At 42.3% G+C, this 25,651-nt stretch overlaps 1 long non-coding RNA gene across 1 annotated transcript in view; it reads left to right on the forward strand.

The window, feature by feature from the left end:
* The first annotated feature begins 793 nt into the window (after positions 1-793).
* Positions 794-25,651, forward strand: part of LOC124712211 — a 486,241-nt gene continuing 461,383 nt past the window's right edge. Inside the window, exon 1 of the long non-coding RNA XR_007005576.1 lies at positions 794-1,107. This is a non-coding gene — a long non-coding RNA (uncharacterized LOC124712211). The remainder of the gene's footprint in view (positions 1,108-25,651) is intronic.

Here is a 25,651-nt window from a genome sequence, read left to right on the forward strand (position 1 = left end):
TGATCGCTGTGAAACCCTACATTTCAGCTTGATAATGCACGACCTCATGTTGCAGGTCCTGTACAGGCCTTTCTGGATACAGAATGAACTGTGGTATCGTGTTGAAGCTGCATGGGCAGCTGTACCTGTATACGCCATCCAAGCTCTGTTTGACTCAATGCCCAGGAGTCTCAAGGCCGTTATTGCGGCCAGAGGTGGTTGTTCTGGGTACTGATTTCTCAGGATCTATGCACCCAAATTGCGTGAAAATGTAGTCACATGTCAGTTCTAGTATGATATATTTGTCCAATGAATAGTCGTTTATCATCTGCATTTCTTCTTGGTGTAGCAATTTTAATGGCCAGTAGTGTACATTGTGGTTTAGTAACAAAATTCAGAAAATCCTCAGGCAACAGACACTATTGCATTCTCGGTTGAAAAAAGACGGATATATCGACAGGCAATTCAATGAAAGCCGGCGTGCCTCTCTAACAACCCCCCCCCCCCCTCCCACCACCACCACCACCACCACCACCACCCGCATACGCTCCACAGTTTGAAGACGACTACAGCGCACATTTCTTCGTCTTATCTGCCGAAGTTTAGGCTACAGAGAGAGAAAAAAAAATACGCGAAACATGACTGATGCGGCACGACTCGCGGCGTCGTAGCGTCGCCTGTCAACTAATTGTGACCCTGAGGTGCGCATGCGCAGTGCGGCAGGTGTTCCGGCGCGGTTGGCGCCTCGGCTGCCGGACGCCAGTCGGCAGTGCGACCGCGGCTGCCGAAGCACCGCGCTGGGTACTAACTTGCCTGTTGCCATCCGTTCCGTTAGCGTCGACGGCGTTTCGCCGAGTTTACGCGCACCGCACAGTAGTAGCGGCCGCGTCCCAGTTGCTGAGGTACGCATGTGTTAACTTCGAGACGACGTTCTCTCTATGAGACACACACATACTGGGAGAATAAATGTGGAAGAGTACTTCCTGATATTACCGGTACTGTGACATTTAAGTGACAAGCGTGTGCGGCTAGTTAACTTACTTCCATCTTCATAACATGTGCAGTGTGTTCGTTGATTGGTTCCTCGACACATACTGCACTTACGGCGAAGTTAATGCTGGTCACAAGGTACGTTCGGCAACATTTATTACCAGTAAATGCAATAATGGCATGTCGCTGGCGCGTACGCACTCGTCGATACACGTCAATCTAAAAAGTAAATTAGTATTTATATCTCGGTTACAAATAAACAAAAAGCTCAGATATGTTACTTATGTTGTGATTGATTCGCATTCTTTTATGTCGTTTTTTTTTGTGTTACGTAGCTTCAGTGTTACGGAGCTGCACTGTTACGTCTTCTATTTAAATTTATCTTGACCTGATGGTTAAGCGGTGTGGGTGTTGTGTGTGTCACCGAATTTATCATCCGAGCGTTCCTATTTATTATAATTAAATTCAAGAATATTCAATAGTACGTTTTAATTCTCCCTAAAACACAATGTAAATAAGACGGAACTGTGAGTCGAGGAAGTAGTTACCATATCGTTATACGAGAATAATAAGATTTACAATGCATTTTAATAAAACAGGTGCTGGATGAACTCAGGATGAGTAATCAGATTCTCGCTACGATAGTACAGAATGTATTTAAACAGTAACGTATGAAAGGTTTTTCTCCGTAACAACACAAATTTTTACACAGTAATAGGAGTAGTTCCATCACCTGCAAAAGACTACCTGTATGTTTTGTTACAATTTGGAACGAAAAGAAATGAAAGATTTGCGCCAACAGGAATTTCACTTGTATTTCAGTTCACGAACGAACAGACTGTAGCACTTCATTAATGCAACAGAGGCTCGCGTAAAGTATTACAATTTTCGGTATGATAGCGGATTGTCAATCGAAACATGAATGCGTATTACCATTTCTTTAAAAACCGATATTTTGGGTCACTTCGGCTGCTGACACAAACCATATTTTCTTTTGTTTATGTACTGGAAACATACCATTGCTTCCACATAATTTGAGCAAAAAAAAAAAAAAAAAATATTCAAATGGCTCTGAGCACTATGGGACTTAACATCTGAGGTCATCAGTCCTCTAGAAATTAGAACTACTTAAACCTAACTAATCTAAGGACATTACACACATCCATGCCCGAGACAGGATTCGAACCTGCGACCGTAGCGGTCACGCCTTTCCAGTCTGTAACTCCTAGAACCCCTCGGGCACTCCGGCCGGCAATTTGAGCAAAGAATATTCTAATTGCATAATACTGTTGTTGAGATACTAAAGTGAACGGTGAAAGAATGCAAAAACGATACCTAAACAATCATTCAAACGAAATTCTCTTTATCGAACAAGTTCGTTTTGCGTTCGATACTCAAGGCAAGAGAAGTTTAAATTACGAACAGATGGTAAGAGCAGACAATATTATTTATTTATTACAAGCTTTTGTCTGACTAATTGTCATTTTTCTCATCTTTGACACGTCGAAATGGTTCAAATGGTTCTGAGCACTATGGGACTTAACATCTATGGTCATCAGTCCCCTAGAACTTAGAACTACTTAAACCTAACTAACCTAAGGGCATCACACAACACCCAGTGATCACGAGGCAGAGAAATTTGACATGTCGTCTGACAGCGTGTCGCTAAAATCATTTTATTCTACAACTAGAAGATCGCCGGCCGAAGTGGCCGTGCGGTTAAAGGCGCTGCAGTCTGGAACCGCAAGACCGCTACGGTCGCAGGTTCGAATCCTGCCTCGGGCATGGATGTTTGTGATGTCGTTAGGTTAGTTAGGTTTAAGTAGTTCTAAGTTCTAGGGGACTAATGACCTCAGCAGTTAAGTCCCATAGTGCTCAGAGCCAACTAGTAGATCGCCATGGCTAATTCCTACAGTGGATGTAGTTTTTTCATCTGTCGCAACATTTGCAGTTTTAAGTGAATCTAACAAGAATATACGCTGTTCTTGTTGGGTTTCAGGCTCTGAACCAGTATAAGTAAACGATTCTAAAGAACATCAGGTTGTCACTTCCAGTGCCTGTTCACGCTAAATTCTATTGTGGTTTTCTTTAGTCACATGCGTCGAATACCGAGTTGAAATTAAATGAATTTGCTTGAATGTCTAACCTTTTTCAATTACATACATCTGAAATTAACTTTAGAAACAATAAAAATTACAGTTATGTCGGGCACTGCAACTTACCTATTTTAGCTTGGCTTGTTTCTTAAAATTCTAACAAACTGATGCGAAGTTCACTGACAACGTAGATGATTCCTCTCTGAGAAATATGATTCTGATTCAACGTAAGCGAAACCTTAACTAGTATGAATGGAATTTTTGTAGGCCGTTTGCGTCTTCCGTCCTGTGGTCATCAAGATCGCGTCACTTCCACAACTGAACAGACGATGAATGACTATTCTTCTTTAATAGCCGACGCATTTCACACATAAATAGCAGATGTCGGTAATTTACTTGTCTGTCAATGTACAGTTACCAGTTATTTGAACCTATGAAAATTCGACACTGGGTTTTTTTGTAAGCCATTCACCGTATAGCTTCGTATGTTCTCCTACAATTCTCCGTAGTGTTAATTTCAGTTTATCTGATTGCTGGATACGTGAACAACTAGTAGAGTTTGTTTGTGAAAATGCTAAGTTGTGATTTACCTGTCACTGTGCTCTGTCTGCCAGAAAACGAAATCGCCAACAGACTCTTAACCCCACTGGCACACACACAGCTAATGTACATAACATATCAGCCGATGTATGAGTAACTGTATAATGCACCTGATGATGGCAGCGTGCTGCCGAAATGCATCGTGCTAATAAAATATAAGTAAAAAGTGACTGCAGCAGTGTAAATTATTCACATAACTGGTAGAGTGTGTATCCGTGATTGCTGTCACTAAATTGCAACTACTCGGTATTTAAATCTCATCGACCTTCTTGTTTCTTCCACAGCTTGTGTGAGGTTGTGCCTGTTACGTCGTCCTGAGTCGTACCTATGTTACATGCCTTGTTTCGTCTCTCTTCTCTTTTTTTGGTCCACTTGGTTACTTTTCCGTAATGGAAGCTTCTTTCTTCTTTTTTCATAATGTATTATTCTGCTGTAGGTCGCTGCGACTTTAATTTCATGCTCGCCACATCGGCATCTCCATTTGCTGGTTGGTCACGCTGCATGATACGTACGGATCCTTTCTCTACTTTGTCTAAGCGATCTCTGATTGCAGTTCTATCTTTCATTGTTTACTGCTTTTCCTGTTTCTTCTTGTGTACCCCTCCACGATTTTCTGTAATTTTAAAACCAATGTATTGCAAAATTTCTTATTTTAGCTGCATATTCTGCAGATATCTTTCTATATCTGTCACTTTAGAATTCAGCTTTTTAAACTAACACCTGCTCTGTTTCTGTGTTCCGTTGACTACCTGACGTTCTCTAGTCAGTCACAGACCGTGGTGGCAGAGCGGTTAAGGTTCTGGGATCGCAATCTGCAGAAGAACGAATCAGATCCCGGCCCGACCACATAGACTCATGTTTGCAACGGCTTACTTAGTCCGACTTAACTTGAATGTCGGGATGATTTTTTTGAAAAGCAAACTGTCAGTTCCCTTACCTTACTCGCTATTAAGAGGGCCACCCTCCTTAAGAATCACATCTCCGGATTCATTTTCGGCTATTACTGTAGAGATAAATTTCTTATTAAAATTTATTTCTTGTTCAGACTTTTTGCTGGAAATTTTGTGTATTTTCCCGATAAGAGGCTGTTTTGGTTTTAGTATATCACGATTTTAAGTTAAATCATTTACACGTATTTTCACTTTTCATTTTATACAATTCCCTGTTATTTTTTATATACTTTCCATTCTCGCTGAAGCTTTGTATCTTCTTCTATACATCTGTTGTTTTCATGAAGTTGTTATTTCTTTCACATTTACAGCAATAACACTCGAATTAGTTCGATTAAATGCTAGGAAATCTCTCTTCCCAACTTTATATCACAATTTTTTCACAATCTTTGTCGAAAGATGTATAATCAACAAACATTTTCCCTGCTAACCTTTCCTTTTTTCCTTTATTTGTATATTTTTAAATCACTGCATGTCGCTGTCTTACACTTTATAAAATATTTTAGACCTCGAACTGAACGATGAAATACCATAATACACGACGAAGTTTCTTCTACTATCTTTCAGAAAAACGGATGTTACTAATGCTAATGTGCAATTACCTGTGAGTGTTTTCTGTTTTGATGTCAACAAGAACGGCTCCTTTCAGGAGAAGTAGCTCGCGTTTCATGAGTTCATTGATATTGTTCCGCAACATATACACATATTTTGCATCACCCTGGTTCCCAGTACTCCAGAAGATAGACGTTCACTGTAGATATTGCATCACAGACACAGTCCTTTTGACTGTTCAGATATGTGACCAAACCCACCCAAAGATGTAAGCAGCCATGCATGAGCAGCGCCTACTAGACGGAGGGCGTCCGACAGCCGATCCGTTTCAGTCATTCCAAGAGGGAGGATGTTCACGGCTCGTGTTGTCTGTAGTTGAACCATGCCTAGAAGGTCAATACCGCGGTTCGATCGGGTCCTCATTGCTACTGTGGGCCAGGAAGGGCTCTCAACAAGGGAAGTGTCCAAGCGTCTCGGAGTGAACCAAAGTGATGTTGTTCGGTCATGGAGGAGATACAAAGAGAGAAGTACTGTCGATGGCATGCCTGTTTCAGGCCGCCCAAGGGCTACTGCTGCAGTTGATGAGCGCTACCTACGGATTGTTGCTCGAAGGAACCCTGACACCAACGCCACCATGTTGAATAATGCTTTTCGTGCAGCCACAGGACGTCGTGTTAAGACTCAAACTGTGCGCAATGGGCCGCGTGATGCGCAACTTCACTCCCGACGTCCATGGCGAGGTCCATATTTGCAAAGGCGACACCATGCAGCGCGGTACAGATGGGCCCAACAACATGCCGAATGGACCGTTCAGGGCTGGCATCACGTTCTCTTCACCGACGAGTGTCGCATATGCCTTCAACCGGACAATCGTCGGACACCTGTTTGGAGGCAACCCGGTCAGGCTGAACGTCTTATACACACTGTCCAGCGAGTGCTGTAAGGTGGAGGGTCCCTGCTGTTTTGGGGTGGCATTATGTGGGGTCGACGTACGCCGCTGGTGGTCATGGAAGGCGCCGTAACGTGAATGCCATCCTCCGACCGATAGCACAATCATTGTTTTTCTGGGTCATCAGTCTTCTGACTGGTTTGATGCGGCCCGCCAAAAATTCCATATCGGCATCATATTGGCAAGGCATTCTTCTTCATGGACAACAAATCGCGCCCCCCTCGTGCACATCTTGTGAATGACTTCAAAATAGCGACATCGCTCGACTAGAGTGGCCAGACATGGACCCTATCGAACATGCCTGGGATGGATTGAAAAGGTGTGTTTATGGACGAAGTGACCCACCAACCACTCTGAGCGATCTACGGTGAATCGCCGTTGAGATGTGGGACAATCTGGACGAGCGGTGCCTCGCTGAACTTGTGGATAGTTTACCACGACGAATACAGGCATGCATCAACGCAAGAGGACGTGCTACTGGGTATTACATGTACTGGTGTGTACAGCGATCTGGACCATCACCTCTGAAGGTCTCGCTGTATGGTGGTACAACATGTAAGTGTGGTTTTCATGAGCAATAAAATGGGTGGAAATGATGTTTATTTCGATCTCTATTCCAATTTCCTGTACAGGTTCTGGAACTCTCGGAACCGAGGTGATGCAAAACTTTTTTTTATGTGTGTAATTTTTCTGTTTCTCATTTTCGCAGCACATTATTTAATCTGATGTTTCTATTTTTTGTTCTTATATCTCAGGTACATTGAATGTGTATGATATGATATAAACTGAAGTACAATTCGAATACATTCTTGTACACAAGAATGGATTGATGATGAGTTCTTCTCAAAAAATAGCGCGTGCAATATGCAGTAACCACACTACCTGTGTCCGGACACCTCTATGTAAGGTTGAATCGATCATTACATGTCACGAAAGGCGGACCCGTCGGTATAAATTGAGGCAGGGAATATTGTGTTGTCAGTAGAGATGAAGTGTCAGCACAAAGGGTCGGTCATCAGAGCACAGTGACGTCGTACGTGGACCAGTCATTGGACGGCACTTGAGTAACAGATCGATGACTGACATTTCAACTCTTCTAATGCTCCATATGTCGACATTTGGCGATGGAACTGCGAAGTGGAAATGCGAAGGAACAGCCATATGTAAACGATTGCGTTGTCTGGTCTTTCACCCAAATTAGAAAAGATGTTTTCAAGACATTTCAAAAGACAGAGAAATAAACTGTTTGTAGTAATGTACGAAGTCACAATAGGCTCCGAGCGTTTCACCATGGCTGCTAAGCTATGTTGGTTTAGTTTCTTCTCGAAGTTGCGTAGTATCTGGATTGCACAGTGGGCAGTTTTTGTACGTACATTGTCGTGAGAGGAGTATTTCAGTCAGCTATCCACGTCATTTATCCTTACATTGGAAATTACACTGGTCATTATATTACAGGCTAGCAATTACTTTTTTAGTTTCTGCATCTGTGCTGTTTCAACACGCCATACAAAGACTCTTATAGTGAAGTTAGTAGGTAGAAGGTAAAGTAGATGTCGCGTATCCACTTGAATGAAACTTATTATTTCATTATATTAGAGATAAGAGTTCAAGTGTGTCTTAATTGAGCAGTTGCGTGAGTAACCTTCATATGGAAATGAAATACATTTTTGCTCGTTAAGGGAGTACATGTACGTGCCCTCGAATTTGTTGTGTGTGCGTGAGTGCACGCCCGCATGATTTCGTCAGTGTTTCGTATCAGAGCAGTACTTCTTTGCTTCATGCATTGCCGTAACCACACACGGCTTTATGCGTTATTATAGAGCATTACAATGCTTTTTCTGCTTTTTTTCTACTTTACATCTACATCTACTCGATTACTATGCTATTCACAATAAAGCCGGCCGCAGTGGTCGAGCGGTTGTAGGCGCTGCAGTCTGGAACCGCGCAACCGCTACGGTCGCAGGTTCGAATCCTGTCTCGGGCATGGATGTGTGTGATGTCCTTAGGTTAGTTCTATGGGACTGATGACCTCAGAAGTAAAGTCCCATAGTGCTCAGAGCCATTTTAACCAGTTTTCACAATAAAGTGCCTGGCAGAGGGTTCAATTAACCGCCTTCAAGCTTTCTCTCTACCGTCCCACTCTCGAAAGGCACGCGGGAAAAACGAGCACGTAATTTTTCTGTGCGAGCCCTGATTTCTCTAACTAATAAAATCGAAACAACTCTAAATTTTACACTAGACTTGTGAGAATATTTCAATTACGTGGACGTGAAAAGTGGATACAGAAGGATATACCTTTACTTGTGGATGGTAATTACCGCATTGTATATCACGTGTGACAGCGCCGTGCAACTAGCTAAGTTTTAAATGCATATATAGAGACCGTACTCAGGTCAAATGCTGAAATATCACGTTTATACGTCTCTCCTGTGTATATACCTGAAATCATGTTTTATATTTATTTGGAAATGGATGTATCGCTATTCAGATGATAGATGATAATACTGGGAAATAATCGATGCATGGCCATAGTAGTCCTCCAGTAACTCTCGCTCGTAAATTGGAGTATTTAATAGTGAATCAATTTTGCTACAAAAGGTCCCAAGCCATGGTCACAGAAATACAGGTCCATCTACAGAAGCACACAGAGGAGCGTACTCCTCAGGCTTACAGGGTCCTTCGTTACACATCTATCGAGGCTTTGCTGGTAATATTGGGGATCCTCCTCATCGAGAGGATATAGAGCAGCGTGCTGCTGGTTAAGTCGACGCAGACTTGACAGAGTGCAAGTGATTACAAGGCTAAATATCAATAACTAAATTCAGCTTCGCGCCTGGGGAACAGATGACTAGAACCACACGACCGCCGTTAGGCATGCGTGTAACGTACTCCCTATTCCAAGGTGTCAAAGACAAACTATAATTGAATCTGGATGATGCAGATAAGGCAATGATGATCTTCATTACTGGACATGGTCCTTACCCGGTCCACCTGCATAGAATAAGGAGACGAGGAATATCTCTCGACAGTTGCTTTGAGGAAAGAACGCCTCAAAATGTAGTGCTTCGGAGTAATTCATATGAAACACAAAGAGGTAACGGATTGGATGACTTTATGTTGGACAGGATTGGACGAGGATGGGTTACTTAACTCCGCTCCCAGTAGCATATCAGCACTGCAGCGTCTGTTTCAGAATACGGAATACAGTGCAGGGAAATGGATCTGACAGTCATATAGTATAAGACAAGAGAGGTGCTGAACGTATGCGTACGTACAACAGCAACAGCTGCAGTAGCAGATCTACCTTGAAAAGGAGTGGAGGGCAACAACGAGGACGAAAGGTAATCGGACGCTAAGTTCGGACAGATGATAGGGGTTTGATAGCGAGTTCGAGTTGGATACGGATGACGAATGTGCAGATTAATGATATAATGTGTTCAATTCGAGGACACCGTGCTATTTCAATGAACTTCCGTAATTCAACAAATGTAGTTCTTCAGTGTTCCTGTTGTTTATAAAGTGTTTCTAAAATGCGTTTTCAGGATACTGTGGATTCAGTTCCGGAACTAAATGTCATTTTTGAATTTATCTGTTAAATTAATGGGACAATAGAATTTTTTTTATATAGAAACCCAAATGGTTATGCAAAGCCTCGAGTGCTGCCATGTCACGTGGTCCTTTGTCAGTATTTTAGTGTAGGCACAAAGAAAAGTGTAGAGAACTGCAGGATCAGCAGTACTCAGGAATTTAGGGCTGTTCACCACCATTTCAACAAAACAGCGACAAAGGTTTATCATGTGGAGGGTTTTTTTCACTTCTACTTCACTCTCCTTACTTACTTTTAATTTTTAGATTAATATAGCTGTAAAATATAGTTTTAGATGTTCAGTATTATATGTTCATTACCATGCTGAAAGAAAATGTGACAATCGGCCTTAGAATTATAACATGGCGGAGTCACTTCTAACATAAAAATTAAAAAGAATACCTACAGGAACTTTTGTTCTCTCTTCCCCACCGAACTGAGCCCATTATAAAGGCCAGAACCAGTATCACACGCCTTTGGGAGACTAATTTTCTATCCGATGTGTTCTCTTCTAAACGTCGCAAGAACGCCTGGTGATCGTCAGCTGTAGGACTATATTACATTATAAGTTTCGTAGATTTCAGTCATCTGCTTAGAGAGGGGCGAAATACACTCAGACTTCAAGAATAATATAATAATTCCAGTCCCAGAGAAAGCAGAAGTTAAGATGTCAAAATTACCGAACTATCAGTTTAATAAGTCACGGCTGCAAAATACTAACGCGAATTCTTTACAGACGAATGGGAAAACTGTTAGAAGCCGACCTCGGGGAAAATCAGTTTCGATTCAGTAGAAATGTTGGAACACATGAGGCAATACTGACCCTACGACTTATCTTAGAAAATAGATTAAGGAAAGGCAAACCTACCTTTCTAGCATTTGTAGACTTAGAGAAAGCTTTTGACAATGATGACTGGAATACTCTCCTTTAAATTCTGAAGGTGGCAGGGGTAAAATACAGGAAGCGAAAGGCTTTTCACAATTTGTACAGAAACCAGATGGCAGTTATAAGAGTCGGGGGGCATGAAAGTGAAGCAGTGGTTGGGAAGGGAGTGAGACAGGGTTGTAGCCTATCCCCGATGTTATTCAATCTACATATTGAGCAAGCAGTAAAGGAAACAAAAGAAAAATTCGGAGTAGCAATTAAAATCCATGGAGAATAAATAAAAACTGAGCCTCGCCGATGACATTGTAATTCTGTCAGAAACAGCAAAGGACTTGCAAAAGTAGTTGAACGGAATGGACAGTGTCGTGAAAGGAGGACAATTAGAAAAAAACCAACCGAGGATAATGGAATGTAGTCGAATTAACTAGGGTGATGCAGAGGGAATTAGATTAGGCAGTGAGACACTTAAACTAGTAAATGAGTTTTGCTATTTGGGGAGCAAAATAACTGATGATGGTCGAAGTAGAGAGGATATAAAATGTAGACTGGCAATGGCAAGGAAAGCTTTCTGAAGAACAGAAATTTGTTAACATCGAATATAGTTTTAAGTGTCAGGAAGTCGTTTCTGAAAGTATTTGTATGTAGTGTAGCCATGTATGGAAGTGAAAAATAGACGATAAATAGTTTGGACAAGAAGGGAATAGAACCTTTCGAAATGTGTTGCTACAGAAGAATGCTGAAGATTAGATGGGTAAATCACATAACTAATGAAGAGGTATTGAATAGAATTTGGGAGAAGAGAAATTTGTTCCACAACGTGACTAGAAGAAGGGATCGGTTATTAGGACATGTTATGAGGCGTCAAGAGATCAGAAATTTAGTATTGGAGGGCAGCGAAGAGGATAAAAATCGTAGAGGGAGATCAAGAGATGAATACACTAACCAGATTCAGAAGGATGTAGGTTGCAGTAGGTACTGGGAGATGAAGCAGCTTGCACAGGATAGAGTACCATGGAGAGCTGCATCAAACCAGACTCTGGACTGAAGATCACAACAACAATGTAGATTTATTACTTTATTATATACATAACACAGAATGTTTTTCTTCAAACGTAACTTCGTTACTTAAATGATTACATCTTGTTCAGTAGTCTTTTTCGTATCGGCAAATCAGTAGTCTCACACGAAGTTGGTAGCTCACATTTAATGCTCACTAGCTTTAGGAGTTTATGTTGACTTTTTTTAACACCACCTTCTGCTTCGCTACATGAAGAGTTTGCTATATCCACCGTGCTTATTCGAAACAAAAGTTCATCGTAGCGTTGATGGAAAAAACATGTCTTGAAATGAAGAAGAAAATTTAGCGGAAGCTCTCTGGTTTTACGTGTTTCTTGTGTTGTCCTTTTTCATGAGCTACGTGGTGTTATTGTAATCACTGTTCTTTGAATTATTGTGTGTGGCACAACTCAGGTGGAATTATATCATGATCTTTTCCTTCACACGTCAGTCTTTTTGCCAGTTGGTCATGCTGTTTTGTGCTTTCACCAATGATTACCATCTTGTTTCCGTCAACTATATGACCTCTTGCATTTCTGAAAATACCGTACACATTGGGGCTAAAACATAATAACTGCACTTAAAGTGACAGGTTGATTGAGAGTCTAACACTATCGTAATATCTACTGACGCTGGTGAATCCTTGTATACTCAATACTGCATGTATGTTACACCCACGTAAGCAAATCCTGTCGCTTGATCGAGCTCCGAGACCTTCATGTATAATAATCTTGTTGTTGAGCACCTGTCTTCTAGTTCACATACAGTGGATCCTTAATCAGCAGCATCCAGCTTTGTGGATGTGTTATCAGGCATTTAAAGTTCACTAACGATCAATAGCAGTGATTGGGTCTTCTCAGAGGACTTCATCTTCAGTGCGCTTTTCCGGCGTCGGAGGAAGGTTCTTCTCAACAGGGAAGCAAGTCTTTAAGCTTTCTATGTATAGTTTCGGGACTGCTTTAACGAGACAAGCGTTGATGAACTGCCGATGTCTGATTACAAATTTATCTGGTAGGTATCTGCGGGGTAAACATAGGAGGGCTGTTCTGAAAGTAAGATCCGATCGGTCGCGAAATGGAAACCACAGTGAAAATCAAAAATGTTTTATTTGCAACTGTTCACTACACTTTCTACCTACTACTCTAAACAACAGCTGCTCCGACCTAGACACTGCAGTAGAGTTACACCACCTTTTTAGTGTCCTCGTCGTAGAAGGCAGCCGCTGTGCATCAGCCACTTCTCTAGACTGGTCTGCAGTTCGTTGTCTGCGCCAAATTGTTGTCTTCATATCCAGTGGTCCATATGAGCAGAGATGAATATCGGAGGGAACTCGGTCCGGGCAGTATGGAGGGTGATCAAACGCGTCCCATGGAAAACGCTGGAGGTGCGTTCTCATTGCCCCTGCAGTATGCGGCCGAGGATTGTCATGGATTCGCGTCTGGGCGGGATATTTTCTGCGCTCTAGGACTAGGTGTTGCGTTTTACATTCGTATAGACATAACTGACATTCCATTACTGAGATGGCTGCATGAGCACGTTCCGCAATCCAAACCAAAAAAAAAGTCACTAAGAAGGAATTGCATGACAGGAACGTTATCTGCGGTTGAATGAAATCAGGCGAAATCCCGCAGCGGGCAACCATACTTGGCGGTACACACTACTGTTCGAAGCCTCTTTACATGATCCCTGTGTGCTCAGAAGTGAAAAGAGTAACGTGACATCATCGACAGGCTTACTAGATACTCTGCCCAACATCTGTGCAAAGATTGTCGGATTTTCGCTGTCGTTTCCATTTCGCGAGCTATCGGACTTCACTCCACGGATGGCCCTCGCTGTTGCGGCACTGTCACCGCGAACAGAGTGCGTCGATTTCGTGGCTTCAGTGCATAGGCGTAGCGCTTTGTATTGTACTTACTTCATCCGTTTGTGCGAGTAGGCATTTTAACGTAAATGCATATCGTACATCCTTACGATCACTAACGTCCTAACCAATGTTGCACGTATCACATCTCATTTCAAACCGAACATGGCGTGAAGAATTACGATTTCCATTTGTCATTCTTTTCCGTGATTTCTCTGGCGTTCTGAAAGTCGTTCGTCATTATTTCGGTAGAGTGCTGTTCAGCATTATGTGAACGTTGATTCAACTGATTTGTTTATCGGTATCGTAAGGTTATTTGTATTCATTCGTGCACTGAGTGCTGGGCCCATAGTTATCATTCTGATGCAGTCCTCCAGTGACTCCATATACTGCAATACACCCTTGACCTCTGTATATATATACACCGTCAACCTTTCCGACAGATAATATTTCTTGTATTTCTGTATTATATGTCTCCAGAATGAGATTTTCACTCTGCAGCAGAGTGTGTTTTGAGGTGAAACTTCCTGGCAGATTAAAACTGTGTGCCGGACCGAGACTGGAACTCGGGACCTTTGCTTTTCACGGGCAAGGCAAAGGTCCCGAGTCCGAGTCTCGGTCCGGCACACAGTTTTAATCTGCCAGCCAGTTTTTTGTATTATATGTGTTGAAAGAATAACGGGTCTAATAATGATCCTCAAGTTTCTTCAGACCAGTGATCCCACCCGTATTGACGGATTTTACGTTTACTACAGACTTTTCCAACTGATTCCACCGATTTTAGTGACGCCCTATGAAGGCCACAGAAGGGAAACCTTACGCTGTACGTGAGACTTTAGGAAGAATAGTCTGCAGGAATGCTGTAAGATTGTTTGAACTACACACACACACAACACATCATGTAGTTGTCAGTGATTAGTGCCGTGAGATAACCGTCCGTATTCTTCAAGTAATACATACATTAAAAAAATTTCATTACCTCGGTTCCGAGAGTTCCGGAACCTGTACAGAAAATTGGAACAGAGATAAACACAAACATTTCCGCCATTTTTATTGCTCATGAAAACTACACATTGCATGTTGTATCACCTTCAGAGGTGGTGGTTCAGATCGTTGTACACAACCAGTACCTCCAATACCAAGTAGCACTCCCTCTTGCATTGATGCGTGCCTACATTCGTCGTGGCAATTTTGGCCTACCTCTTTACCGGATGTTGTAATGAAAGGCATGGAACCAAGTGTTTCTTGAACAGTAATGACGTAACGTACACACATCAAAAAAAGTTTTGCATCACCCCGGCTCCCATAAGACCGCAAGATGGACGTTGACTGTGGATATTGTATCACAGACACGGTCCCTTTGACTGTTCAGAGATGTCACTAAACCGCCCAAAGATGTAAACAACTATGCATGAGCAGCGCCTATTAGACGGAGGGGGTCCGACAGCTGATTAGTTCCAGTCATTCCACCAGTAAGTAGGTATACGGCTCGTGTTGTCTGTAGTTCAACCAAGCCTAGACAGTCAATGCCGCGGTCCGGTCGCGTCCGCATTGTTACTTTGTGCCAGGAAGGGCTCTCAACAAGGCACTGTTGGTCCAGATGGTCCTATTCCTCAACGGCGATTCGGCATAGATCCCTCAGAGTGGTTGGTGGGTCACGTCGTCCATAAACAGCCCATCTATCCCAGGCAGATTCGATAGGGTTCATGTCTAGAGAACACATGCTGGCCACTGTAATCGAAAGACGTCGTTATCATGAAAGATGTCATTCACAAGATGTGCACGATGTGGGCGCGATTTGTCGTCCATGAAGACGAATGCCTCGCCAATATGCTGCCTATGTGTTTGCACTATCATTGGCAGGATGGCATTCGCGTATGGTACAGCCGTTACGGCGCCTTCCATGACCACCAGCGACGTATGTCGGCACCACATAATGTCACCCCAAAACAGCAGCGAAACTCCACCTTGCTGCACTCGCTGGACGCTGTATCTAAGGCGTTCAGCATGACCGGGTTGACTACAAACTTGTAGGTGGCGATTGTCTGGTTGAAGGCAAATGCGGTGAAGAGAACGTGATGCCAGTCCTGAGCGGTCCATTCGGAATGTTGTTGGGCACATCTGTACCACGCTGCATGGTGTCGTGGTTGCAAAGATAGACCTCACACATGGACGTCGGCAGTAAAGTAGTGCATCATGCAGACTATTGCGCACTGTTTGAGTCGTAACACGACGTCCTGTGGTTGCACTAAAAGCATTATTCAACATGGAGGCGTTGCTGTCAGCGTTCCTCCGAGCCATAATCCGTAGTGGCGGCCATCCAATGCAGTAGTAGCTAGCCCTTGGGCGGCTTGAGAGATGCATGTCATCGACAGTTCCTGTCTCTCTGTATCTCCTCCGTGTCCGAACAACATCGCTTTGGTTCAATCCGAGACGCCTGCACACTTCCCTTGTTGAAAGTCCTTCCTGGCACAAAGTAACAATGCGGACGCGATCGAACCGCGGTATTGACCGTCAGGCATGGTTGAACTACAGACAACACGAGCCGTGTACCTCCTTCCCGGTGGAATGACTGGAACTGATCGGCTGTCTGACCCCTCCGTCTAATAGGCACTGCTCATGCATAGTTGTTTACATCTTTGGGCGGTTTAGTGACGTCTCTGAACAGTCAAAGGGACTGTGTCTGTGATACAATATCCACAGTCAACGTCCATCTTGAGGTGTTATGGGAGCCGGTGTGAGGCAAAACTTTTTTTATGTGTGTACGTTACGTCATTACTGCTCAAGAAACACTTGCTTCCATGCCTTTCATTGTAACATCCGGTAAAGAGGTAGGCCAAATTTGTTTCATTACGCTATTCTTTTTCATTGTAAGCCTACTCATCTGTTTGCGATACGCAACTTGTACTCTTCCCAGCCGGCCGCATTGGCCGAGCGGTTCTAGGTGCTACAGTCTGGAACCGCGAGACCGCTACGGTCGCAGGTTCGAATCCTGCCTCGGGCATGGATGTGTGTGATGTCCTTAGCTTAGTTAGGTTTAAGTAGTTCTAAGTTCTAGGGGACTGATGGCCTCAGAGGTTAAGTACCATAGTGTTCAGAGAGATTTTTGAACTTCCGAAAAGCATTTGATTCGGCACCAGAGAAACAATTAAAAAGTAGTATTATATGCGGTATCAAAGAACTATGTGGCTATATTGAGGACTTCTTTGTTGGGAAGACCCATCATGTTATATCGAAGAGAAAGTCATTTGCAAAAATAGAAATAACTTCAAGCCTGCCCTAGGGAAGTGTGTTGAGGCCTTTGTTCATTTCGTGTACTAACGACCTGGCGGACCATAATCGAAGTAACCTCAGACATTTTGCAGATGATTCAGTTGTCTATTACGAAGTGCTGTCTGAGAAAAGCTGCTCGGATATTCAGTGAGTTCTTCTTCACATTTCAAAGATACCAAAATGGGTAATTTGTTTTAAATGCTCGTAACTGTGCTACTATGCACTTCAGGAAACCTATAAAAGTAGTATCCCAAAAATACAGCATCAATAATTTTTTTCGACTACATCTACATCAGTACTGCTCAAGCCACCTGACGGTGTGTGGGAGTCAGTTGTTCTGGTACCACTAACTAGCCCCCGCCCCCCGTCCCCCTGCCTCCCCCCCTCACTACCACCTTCCACGTTCCACTCATGAACTCGGTATGGAAAGTACGATTGTCGGTAAGCTTCTGCATTAGCTCTATTTTCTCGAATTTTCTCGTCGTGGCTATTTCGCGAAATGTATGTCGAAGGAAGTAATACGTTGTTCAACTCTTCACGGCAGCTCTCTCTCGAAATTTCAATTGTAAACCTGTCCGTGAGGCACAACGCCTCTCATGTAACGTCTGCTGCCGGAATTTGTAAAGCATCTTTGTATAACACTGTCACGCCGACCAAATGATCCCTTGGTGAAGGCCCGCATCTCGTGGTCGTGTGGTAGCGTTCTCGCTTCCCACGCACGGGTTCCCGGGTTCGATTCCCGGCGGGGCCAGGGATTTTCTCTGCCTCGTGATGGCTGGGTGTTGTGTGCTGTCCTTAGGTTAGTTAGGTTTAAGTAGTTCTAAGTTCTAGGGGACTGATGACCATAGATGTTAAGTCCCATAGTGCTCAGAGTCATTTGAACCATTTGAACCTTGGTGAAGCGCGCCTATCTTCATTAGGTCTTCCCTATCTCTAATAACAGTCCTACCTGGTGAAGACTCCAGATTGATGATCAGTAGTCAAGAATCGGTCGAAAAATCACCTTGTTCACCACTTCTTTCGTGGATTATTTATATTTCCTTAAGATTCTTCCTGTGAATCCCAGTGTGGCATATAATTTTCCTAATGTTTGCTTTATGGCTTCATTCCATTTAAAGTATCTCTGGATATTTACTTCTAGGTATTTTACGGTAGACACTATTTCCGGCAATTTGTCATCAACAGTGCAGTTGTATACTACTGGATTTCTTTTCCTATGAATGTGCCATATACTAAATTTACTTACGATGAAGTTCAACTGCAAAAGCCTGCACCACCATCAATGCTCTGTCATTATGCAAATCTATACGTCTTTTGGTGTTGATACTTTCTTATACACAACCGTATCATCTGCGAACAGTCTTAACGAGCTTCCAACGCTTTCCGTTAGATTATTTATATACTTTGTAAACAGTAACGGTCCTATCGCACTTCCTTGGGTTACTCCGAAAATTATCTTTATATCAGTCGATTTTGTTTCGTTAGGAGTGACTTGTTTTCTATCTGCAAGAAGGTTTTGAATAAAGTCGCAAGTCTGCTCCGATACTCGGTACTGTCGTATTTTTTTTTTCACTAAACGGTTTTGCGGGAAGGTGTCAAATGCCTTCCCGAAGTGAAGGAAACAGCATCAATCTGAGCGCCGTTGTCGACAGCACTATGGATCTCATGGAGGAACAGAGAGAGCTAGATTTCGCTAGATCTCTGTGTCGAGAATTCATGTTGACTTCTATAGACAAGATTTTCGTTCTCCAAAAACGTCATAATTCTTAAACATAAAACATGTCCCATAATTCTACACCAGACTGAAGTCAACGTTATTGGCGTCTACTTATGTCCTATGACCCTTCTTGAGAGCGGGAATGATCCACGCTTTTTTTTTTCATTTGTGTCCAGGTACCCTCTGTCGCTCCAGCGACCTACGATAAACTGATAAAAGAAGTAGAGCAAGTTCTTTCGCATAATCTCTGTAGAATCTCACAGGTATGTCGTTGGGTCCGGATGCCTTTCCGCTACTAACTATTGTCTCGTTACTTTTCTACTCCGTGACCAGTTATCTCAGTATCTGCCATTTTGATGTTCGTGCGATGATTGAAATGTAGGATTACGATCTCATACGGTGAAAAAGTTTCGAAAGTTCGAATTAAGTATTTCGGCCTTCTCCCTGTTAACTTGCGTTTCGATGGCAGAATGGTCTCTGAACGTCTCAGTAGATTATTTCTAACAGCTTACTGATTTTATGTAAGACCAAAACGTCTTATGATTTTTAGTTGATTATCTGGACAAAAGTTTGTTTTCAATGTGATTTAACACTTCTCTCATTGTTCTCCTTATGCTTGTTTACGATTTGTTCAGCTTTCGTTTGTCATCTAGATTTTGGTTTCTCTTGAACCTGTGATGAAGCTGTCTCAGTTTACATAGCAGTTTTCTAACAAGGTTATGAGACAACGATGGGTCTTTCCCATCACTTAAGACCTTGCTTAGAACATATTTTTCTAAGGTATATTGAACGATTCTTTTGAATTGTTTTCCCATTTGTGCAATTCGTCTTCGTCGTCAGCACTGAATATCTCATGTTGGCTACTCAGATACTCTACAGTTCATATCCTGTCACTCTTACTAAGCAAAATCACTTTCCTGCTTTTCTTAATACTAATTGTAATGCGCGTCGTGATAGTTGCTATCAGAGCCATGTAATCACTGATACTTTCTTCTACGTCAACTGATTCGGTAAGTCCAGGTCTGTTTGATGCAAGGGATTTTAGCACGTTACCTTTACGATTTGGTTCTCTAATTATCTACCCAAAGTAATTTTTCGGGCAAGACCTTTACAAATACTTAGGTGTAATAATTTGTAGGGACATGAAGTGGAATGGTCACACTGCCTGAACCGCAGGTGAGACAGGTAGCAGAACTAGGTCCGTTGGCAGGATACTGGGAAAATGTAGTCGACTTACAAAGGAGAACTGACTGCAAATCACTTGTGCTTTACATCTTGGAATACTGCTCACACATGTGGGACTCACTTCAGAAAGGCGGTATTGACTGATAGGCGATACTGGCCTTATACGAAGAAGGCCGACACGAATTTGATTCGCGGGAGAGCGCCACGAAAATTCTGAAAAATCCAGGTGGCAGACACTTGAAAGTATAGCGCCAATTACCTCGCAAAAGTTTAAAGAGTCGGTATTCAGTGAAAAACGTAGAAATATTCTTCACTCCTTACATAGCGGCTCCGTAGGGACCGTGAAGTCAAGATCAGGTCAATTACAGAACGCACAGAGTCATTCGAGCGGTAATCCTTCCCATATTCCGTGTGGGTGCTGGAAGAAACGCAAACATGTGATATATTGCCGAGCACCCTTTGTTATGCACTTCACAGTCGTTTGCGTGCTATGGATGTTGATATAGTGTAATTTTACTGTGTACTAGACCGACTCACTACGTTCCTTTACTATTGTGTGACCGAATGAAAGCTTGGACTCTAACACAAGTAGACTCCCTCGATGGCTTTTACGCTTCAAGTCCTGCGGTTATTATTTTAAGTAACGACGAAATTCCGCAGTAAAGGAAACAAAATAAAAGGATTTTTTAATCAATCCGATGGCAGTCAGTGTGACAGCACGTTACCGGTCAGACAGTTTGTGATTGGTGCAGACTAGGCTGCCGATTTCATTTTTGTTAAAACTGGACAGATGTGTGTAGAACTCGCCCACTGAAGGGTCCCTAAACTTATTTATTATATTTCGTATATAGACGCTTCATAAATTCCGTAAATCAAGATTATCGGCAGTTTTTGCATGTTATCGACAACTTATCGGTCCCACGTATCCCGAGACTTTCGGGAATGTTTTAATTTGAAGTTTGAAGTCGGATAACAAATGACAAAAGAAATATTTTTTCACGTTATATAATTAAAAATTAACAATTTCAGATTTTTTCCTTAAGTTGTACTGTGAACCCTTGTTTCCCGTCAAGTTGCATGAGTCTGCGTTAACGGGAAGTACCCTACCTGTTTCGATGAGCGAGTTGGAGTATCAAATTATGCGGCATAAATGGCCGTATCTTTTGACTGCAGTCACTTAGAAGCTTGAATACTACTGAACACCCAATTGAATGTAAACCTTACCATGTGAAATGAATTTAAATTTCTTGTCTCTCCCCATTCCTGAGAAAAACGAGCCTCAACAGACGGACGGAGGGACAGACAGTCAGAAAACAAATGACAATTTGTTTATTGGTATGATATAACTATGAATCCACAATTTTCGGATTTGTTCCTTTACATGTACAGTGACACCTTGCTTCTGAAACTTTCCTTCCCGCAACATTTCATGATTCTAGACCAGTGGAGAGTACTCTCTAAGTTCTGACGACCGATTTCGCGAGGATCAAAATATGTGGCACAAATGTTTTTAACAGACGGACAGACAGACAGACGGGCAACAGAGTGATCATAGAAGGCTACTGTTTTTACCGGCTGCGGATGGACCATAAGAAAACTGGACATTGTAAAAGATTTAGAAAAAGACCTGGAGTAATTAAAGAAAAAAAGACACACAAATTGTATTGATAAAACTTAATCAATATACAGGGTGGTCAATTGATCGTGACCCGGCCAAATATCTCCCGAAATAAGCGTCAAAAGAAAAAACTACAAAGAACGAAACTAGTCTGTTTTGAAGAGGGAAACCAGATGGCGCTATGGTTGGCCCGCTAGATGGCGCAGCATTACGTCAAACGGATATCAACCATGTTTTTTAAAAAATAGGAACCCCCATTTTTATTACATATTCGTGTAGTACGTAAAGAAATATGAATGTTTTACTTGGACCACTTTTTTTGCTTTGTGATAGATGGCGCTGTAATAGTCACCAACATATGGTTCACAATTTTTGACGAACAGTTGGTAATAGATAGGTTTTTTTAAATTAAATTACAGAACGTAGGTACGTTTGAACATTTTATTTCGGTTGTTCCAATGTGATACATGTACCTTTGCGAACTTATCATTTCTGAGAACGCATGCTATTACAGCGTGATTACCTGTAAATACCACATTAATGAAATAAATGCTCAAAATGATGTCTGTCAACCTCAATGCATTTGGAAATACGTGTAACGACATTCCTCTCAACAGCGAGTAGTTCGCCTTCCGTAATGTTCGCACATGCATTGACAATACGCCGACGCATGTTGTCAGGCGTTGTCGGTGGATCACGATAGCAAATATCCTTCAACTTTCCCCACAGAAAGAAATCCGGGGACGTCAGATCCGATGAACGTGCGGGCCATGGTATGGTGCTTCGACGATCAATCCACCTGTCATGGAATATGCTATTCAATACTGCTTCAACCGCACGTTAACTATGTGCCGGACATCCATCATGTCGGAAGTACATCGCCATTCTGTCATGTAGTGAAACATCTTGTAGTAACATCGGTAGAACACTAAGTAGGAAATCAGCATTCATTGCACCATTTAGATTGCCATCGCTAAAATGGGGGCCAATTATCCTTCCTCCCATAATGCCGTATCATACGTTAACCCGCCAAGGTCGCTGATGTTCCACTTGTCGCAGCCATCGTGGATTTTCCGTTGCCCAATAGTGCATATTATGCCGGTTTACGTTACCGCTGTTGGTGAATGGCGCTTCGTCGCTAAATAGAACGCGTGCAAAAAAACTGTCGTCATCCCGTAATTTCTCTTGTGCCCAGTGGCAGAAGTGTACACGCCGTTTAAAGTCGTCGCCATGCAATTCCTGGTACATAGAAATATGTTGCGGGTGCCGATGTTGATGTAGCATTCTCAACACCGACGTTTTTGAGATTTCCGATTCTCGAGCAATTTGTCTGCTACTGGTGTGCGGATTAGCCGCGACAGCAGCTAAAACACCTACTTGGGCATCATCATTTGTTGCAGGTCGTGGTTGACGTTTCACACATGGCTGAACACTTCCTGTTTCCTTAAATAGCGTAATTTCCGGCGAACGGTCCGGACACTTGGATGATGTCGTCCAGGATACCGAGCAGCATACATAGCACACGCCCGTTGGCCAATTTGATCACAATAGCCATGCATCAACACGATATAAACCTTTTTCGCAATTGGTAACCGGTCCAGTTTAACACGGGTAATGTATCACGAAGCAAATACCGACCGCACTGGCGGAATGTTACGTGATACCACGTACTTATACGTTTGCGACCATTACAGCGCCATCTATCACAAAGCGAAAGAAGTGGTCTAACTGAAACTTTAAATATGTCTTTACGTACTAGACTAATATGTAATAAAAATGGGGGTCCTTATTCCATGAAACGCAGTTGATATCCGTTTGACCTATGGCAGCGCCATCTAGCGGGCCAGAGATAGCGCCATCTGGTTTCTCCCTTCAAGCTAGACAAGTTTCGTTCTTTATAGATTTTTCGTTTGACGCTGAGATATTTGGCCCGGTTACTATCAATGGACCACCCTGTAGAACCTTGCCTTTGCCTCATGCAAGTAGATGATCCAAAACGACTTTTGATAATTACTCTCTTGCACTGTCATCGTAAATTTCACTTTTACGTATTTTATCAGCAAATGCACTTTCTTTTGACGTTCTGTCATAAACGTTAACATATGATACTCAACTAAGTTGAGTTTTGACAGTGAAAAAGCTCTGCACTGTTTCATTTTTCAACTTTCATGCTTTTTTCCAACTGTTTCTCCATTAAGGGTAATACAAGGAAACACAGTTCTTAAACTGATGTAAAACCCCGCTTTCGTTTTGGTTTGGCATCATGAAATAGTGTCTACATAGATTTGTAACTGTCCCACACCCGCTATAACCTCTTCATACTTCTTACCATTTCGTAAACGCACATTCGTATTATAGAAACCAGTCGAAAATACAATTTAACACGAATCGAGATTACCAACGTGCAAAATATTAACAATAAATAAACAAATATTGTAGAGTAAGTTGTAGAAGTGGCTCTTCCTTGTGTATACTTGAGCAGTAAACTGCTGTCCCGGGAAAAACGGGATAAATGGACACCCTAGTGTAGTCTTCTAAAGTCATGAAACAAAATGTGAGATGCTCCCCAGAGACGGTAGACAGAACGTTAAACGCGAATGGAAAATATCTCAATTCGAGTTCCGGTCTGGCACACGCTTTCAATTTTTCACCGAGTTAAAAGAATCAACAATGTTTCGTAACTTCTCACGATACTCCAGAACTCTTCTTGAAACCGGTAGGCCCCATTATACTGCAACTGAAGCGCAACCTGCTTTCTGTCTACCGTTCCTTGCTATTTTACGTGCTACAACTGCATGAACCTTGCTTGGTTGTGGGCCGTTAACTCAGGAAACTTATTCTTTATTAAGATTTCGCTTCATTTTGCTAGCAGAACAACATACGCAATCATTTCAACAGCCAAGTAACGCAATAGGTAACTTAGAGGGCGAATATCTGAGAATATATTGGTAGGACTTGCTTACGAGGAATTTCAGACCGTAATATAAGTTGGCAGAGATCGCAGTTAACTAAAACCAGAGCCAAAATGGACTTCTCAGAAGCAGAGCCAGAAAAGTATAAAAACATTCTAAATACTTAGAGAGAGGAAACCGTCTGGAGGTGTTGCTGTTTCAATAATCAATTACCGAGCGAGGTGGCGCAGTGGTTAGCACACTGGACTCGCATTCGGGAGGACGACGGTTCAATCCCGTCTCCGGCCATCCTGATTTAGGTTTTCCGTGATTTCCCTAAATCACTTCAGGCAAATGCTGGGATGGTTCCTTTGAAAGGGCACGGCCGATTTCCTTCCCCATCCTTTCCTTACCCGAGCTTGCGCTCCGTCTCTAATGACCTCGTTGTCGACGGGACGTTAAACACTAATCTCCTCCTCCTCCTCCTCCAATAATCAATTTGAAAGCTAGAGGCAACGTAATACATAAAGAACTTGCAAAACTGTTTTCGGTCCCCAAACATGAAATAATGCTGTAAGTGTTGACACTTTCATTAGTTTTTTCTTGTAAGTGGAAACTGTACGTGCCAAAATTTCTCACTAGCAATGTCAAAAGAAATATTTTTAACTACCGATTACAGTGTCGCCCTTGTGCTCTGATTTAGAATAGCCTTAAGCCACCTCTGTTTTTTAAACGAATATGAACAAAGTCAGGTACTGAACTGTGTGACCATGAAATAAACGTCTGCGTGGCTATATGCCTTACCGTACTTCAGGCTGCTTTTATGAATGACACATTTGTTATCTTTTTAAAAATGCAGCTCTTTGTCCACGCTATAGTGCAAGGCGTAACAGTGCAATTTTTACGAGAATTTTTTATTCAACAGAAGTGTGCAGGTGAATAAAAAGATTAATTTGAAATTATATTACGGGTCTTTTAAAGACACGAAAGTGACTCGTACTAACATGAGACTATAACTTTTCCTCAGCGTTGTCATACACCATAGAAATTGCCCTTACACGCAATATTTAAATAACGTAAAATTATTCTTTCCTAATGAGATGCAGGAGAAAGAGAATTAGGATACTGAACACATACCTGATAATTCACACTAGATAGCAACACGTAGATATTATTGAATACAATGCAATCTTTACACTACAATATTCCGTGGAAAGCGCTTGCTGGAAATAATAACCATATTGACGTTTACTTTTCCAAATGTGTCGTCTCTGTATGAAATCATCTCAAAATCATTCTGTACCCTCAATATCATCAGTAAGCACCTCAAATAAAATTCATCCTCTGTAGGGCATGCCCGCCTTCCTAGCTCCTTCCCCTGCGACGACTCAACTCTCTGCAACTGACTGACTAGCTCAATTATACAACAACTTCTGGTAGCTGAAGAATATGTCTTACTCAT

This window comes from Schistocerca piceifrons, chromosome 1 (assembly GCF_021461385.2).
Source record: "Schistocerca piceifrons isolate TAMUIC-IGC-003096 chromosome 1, iqSchPice1.1, whole genome shotgun sequence".
Lineage (NCBI taxonomy): Eukaryota > Metazoa > Arthropoda > Insecta > Orthoptera > Acrididae > Schistocerca > Schistocerca piceifrons.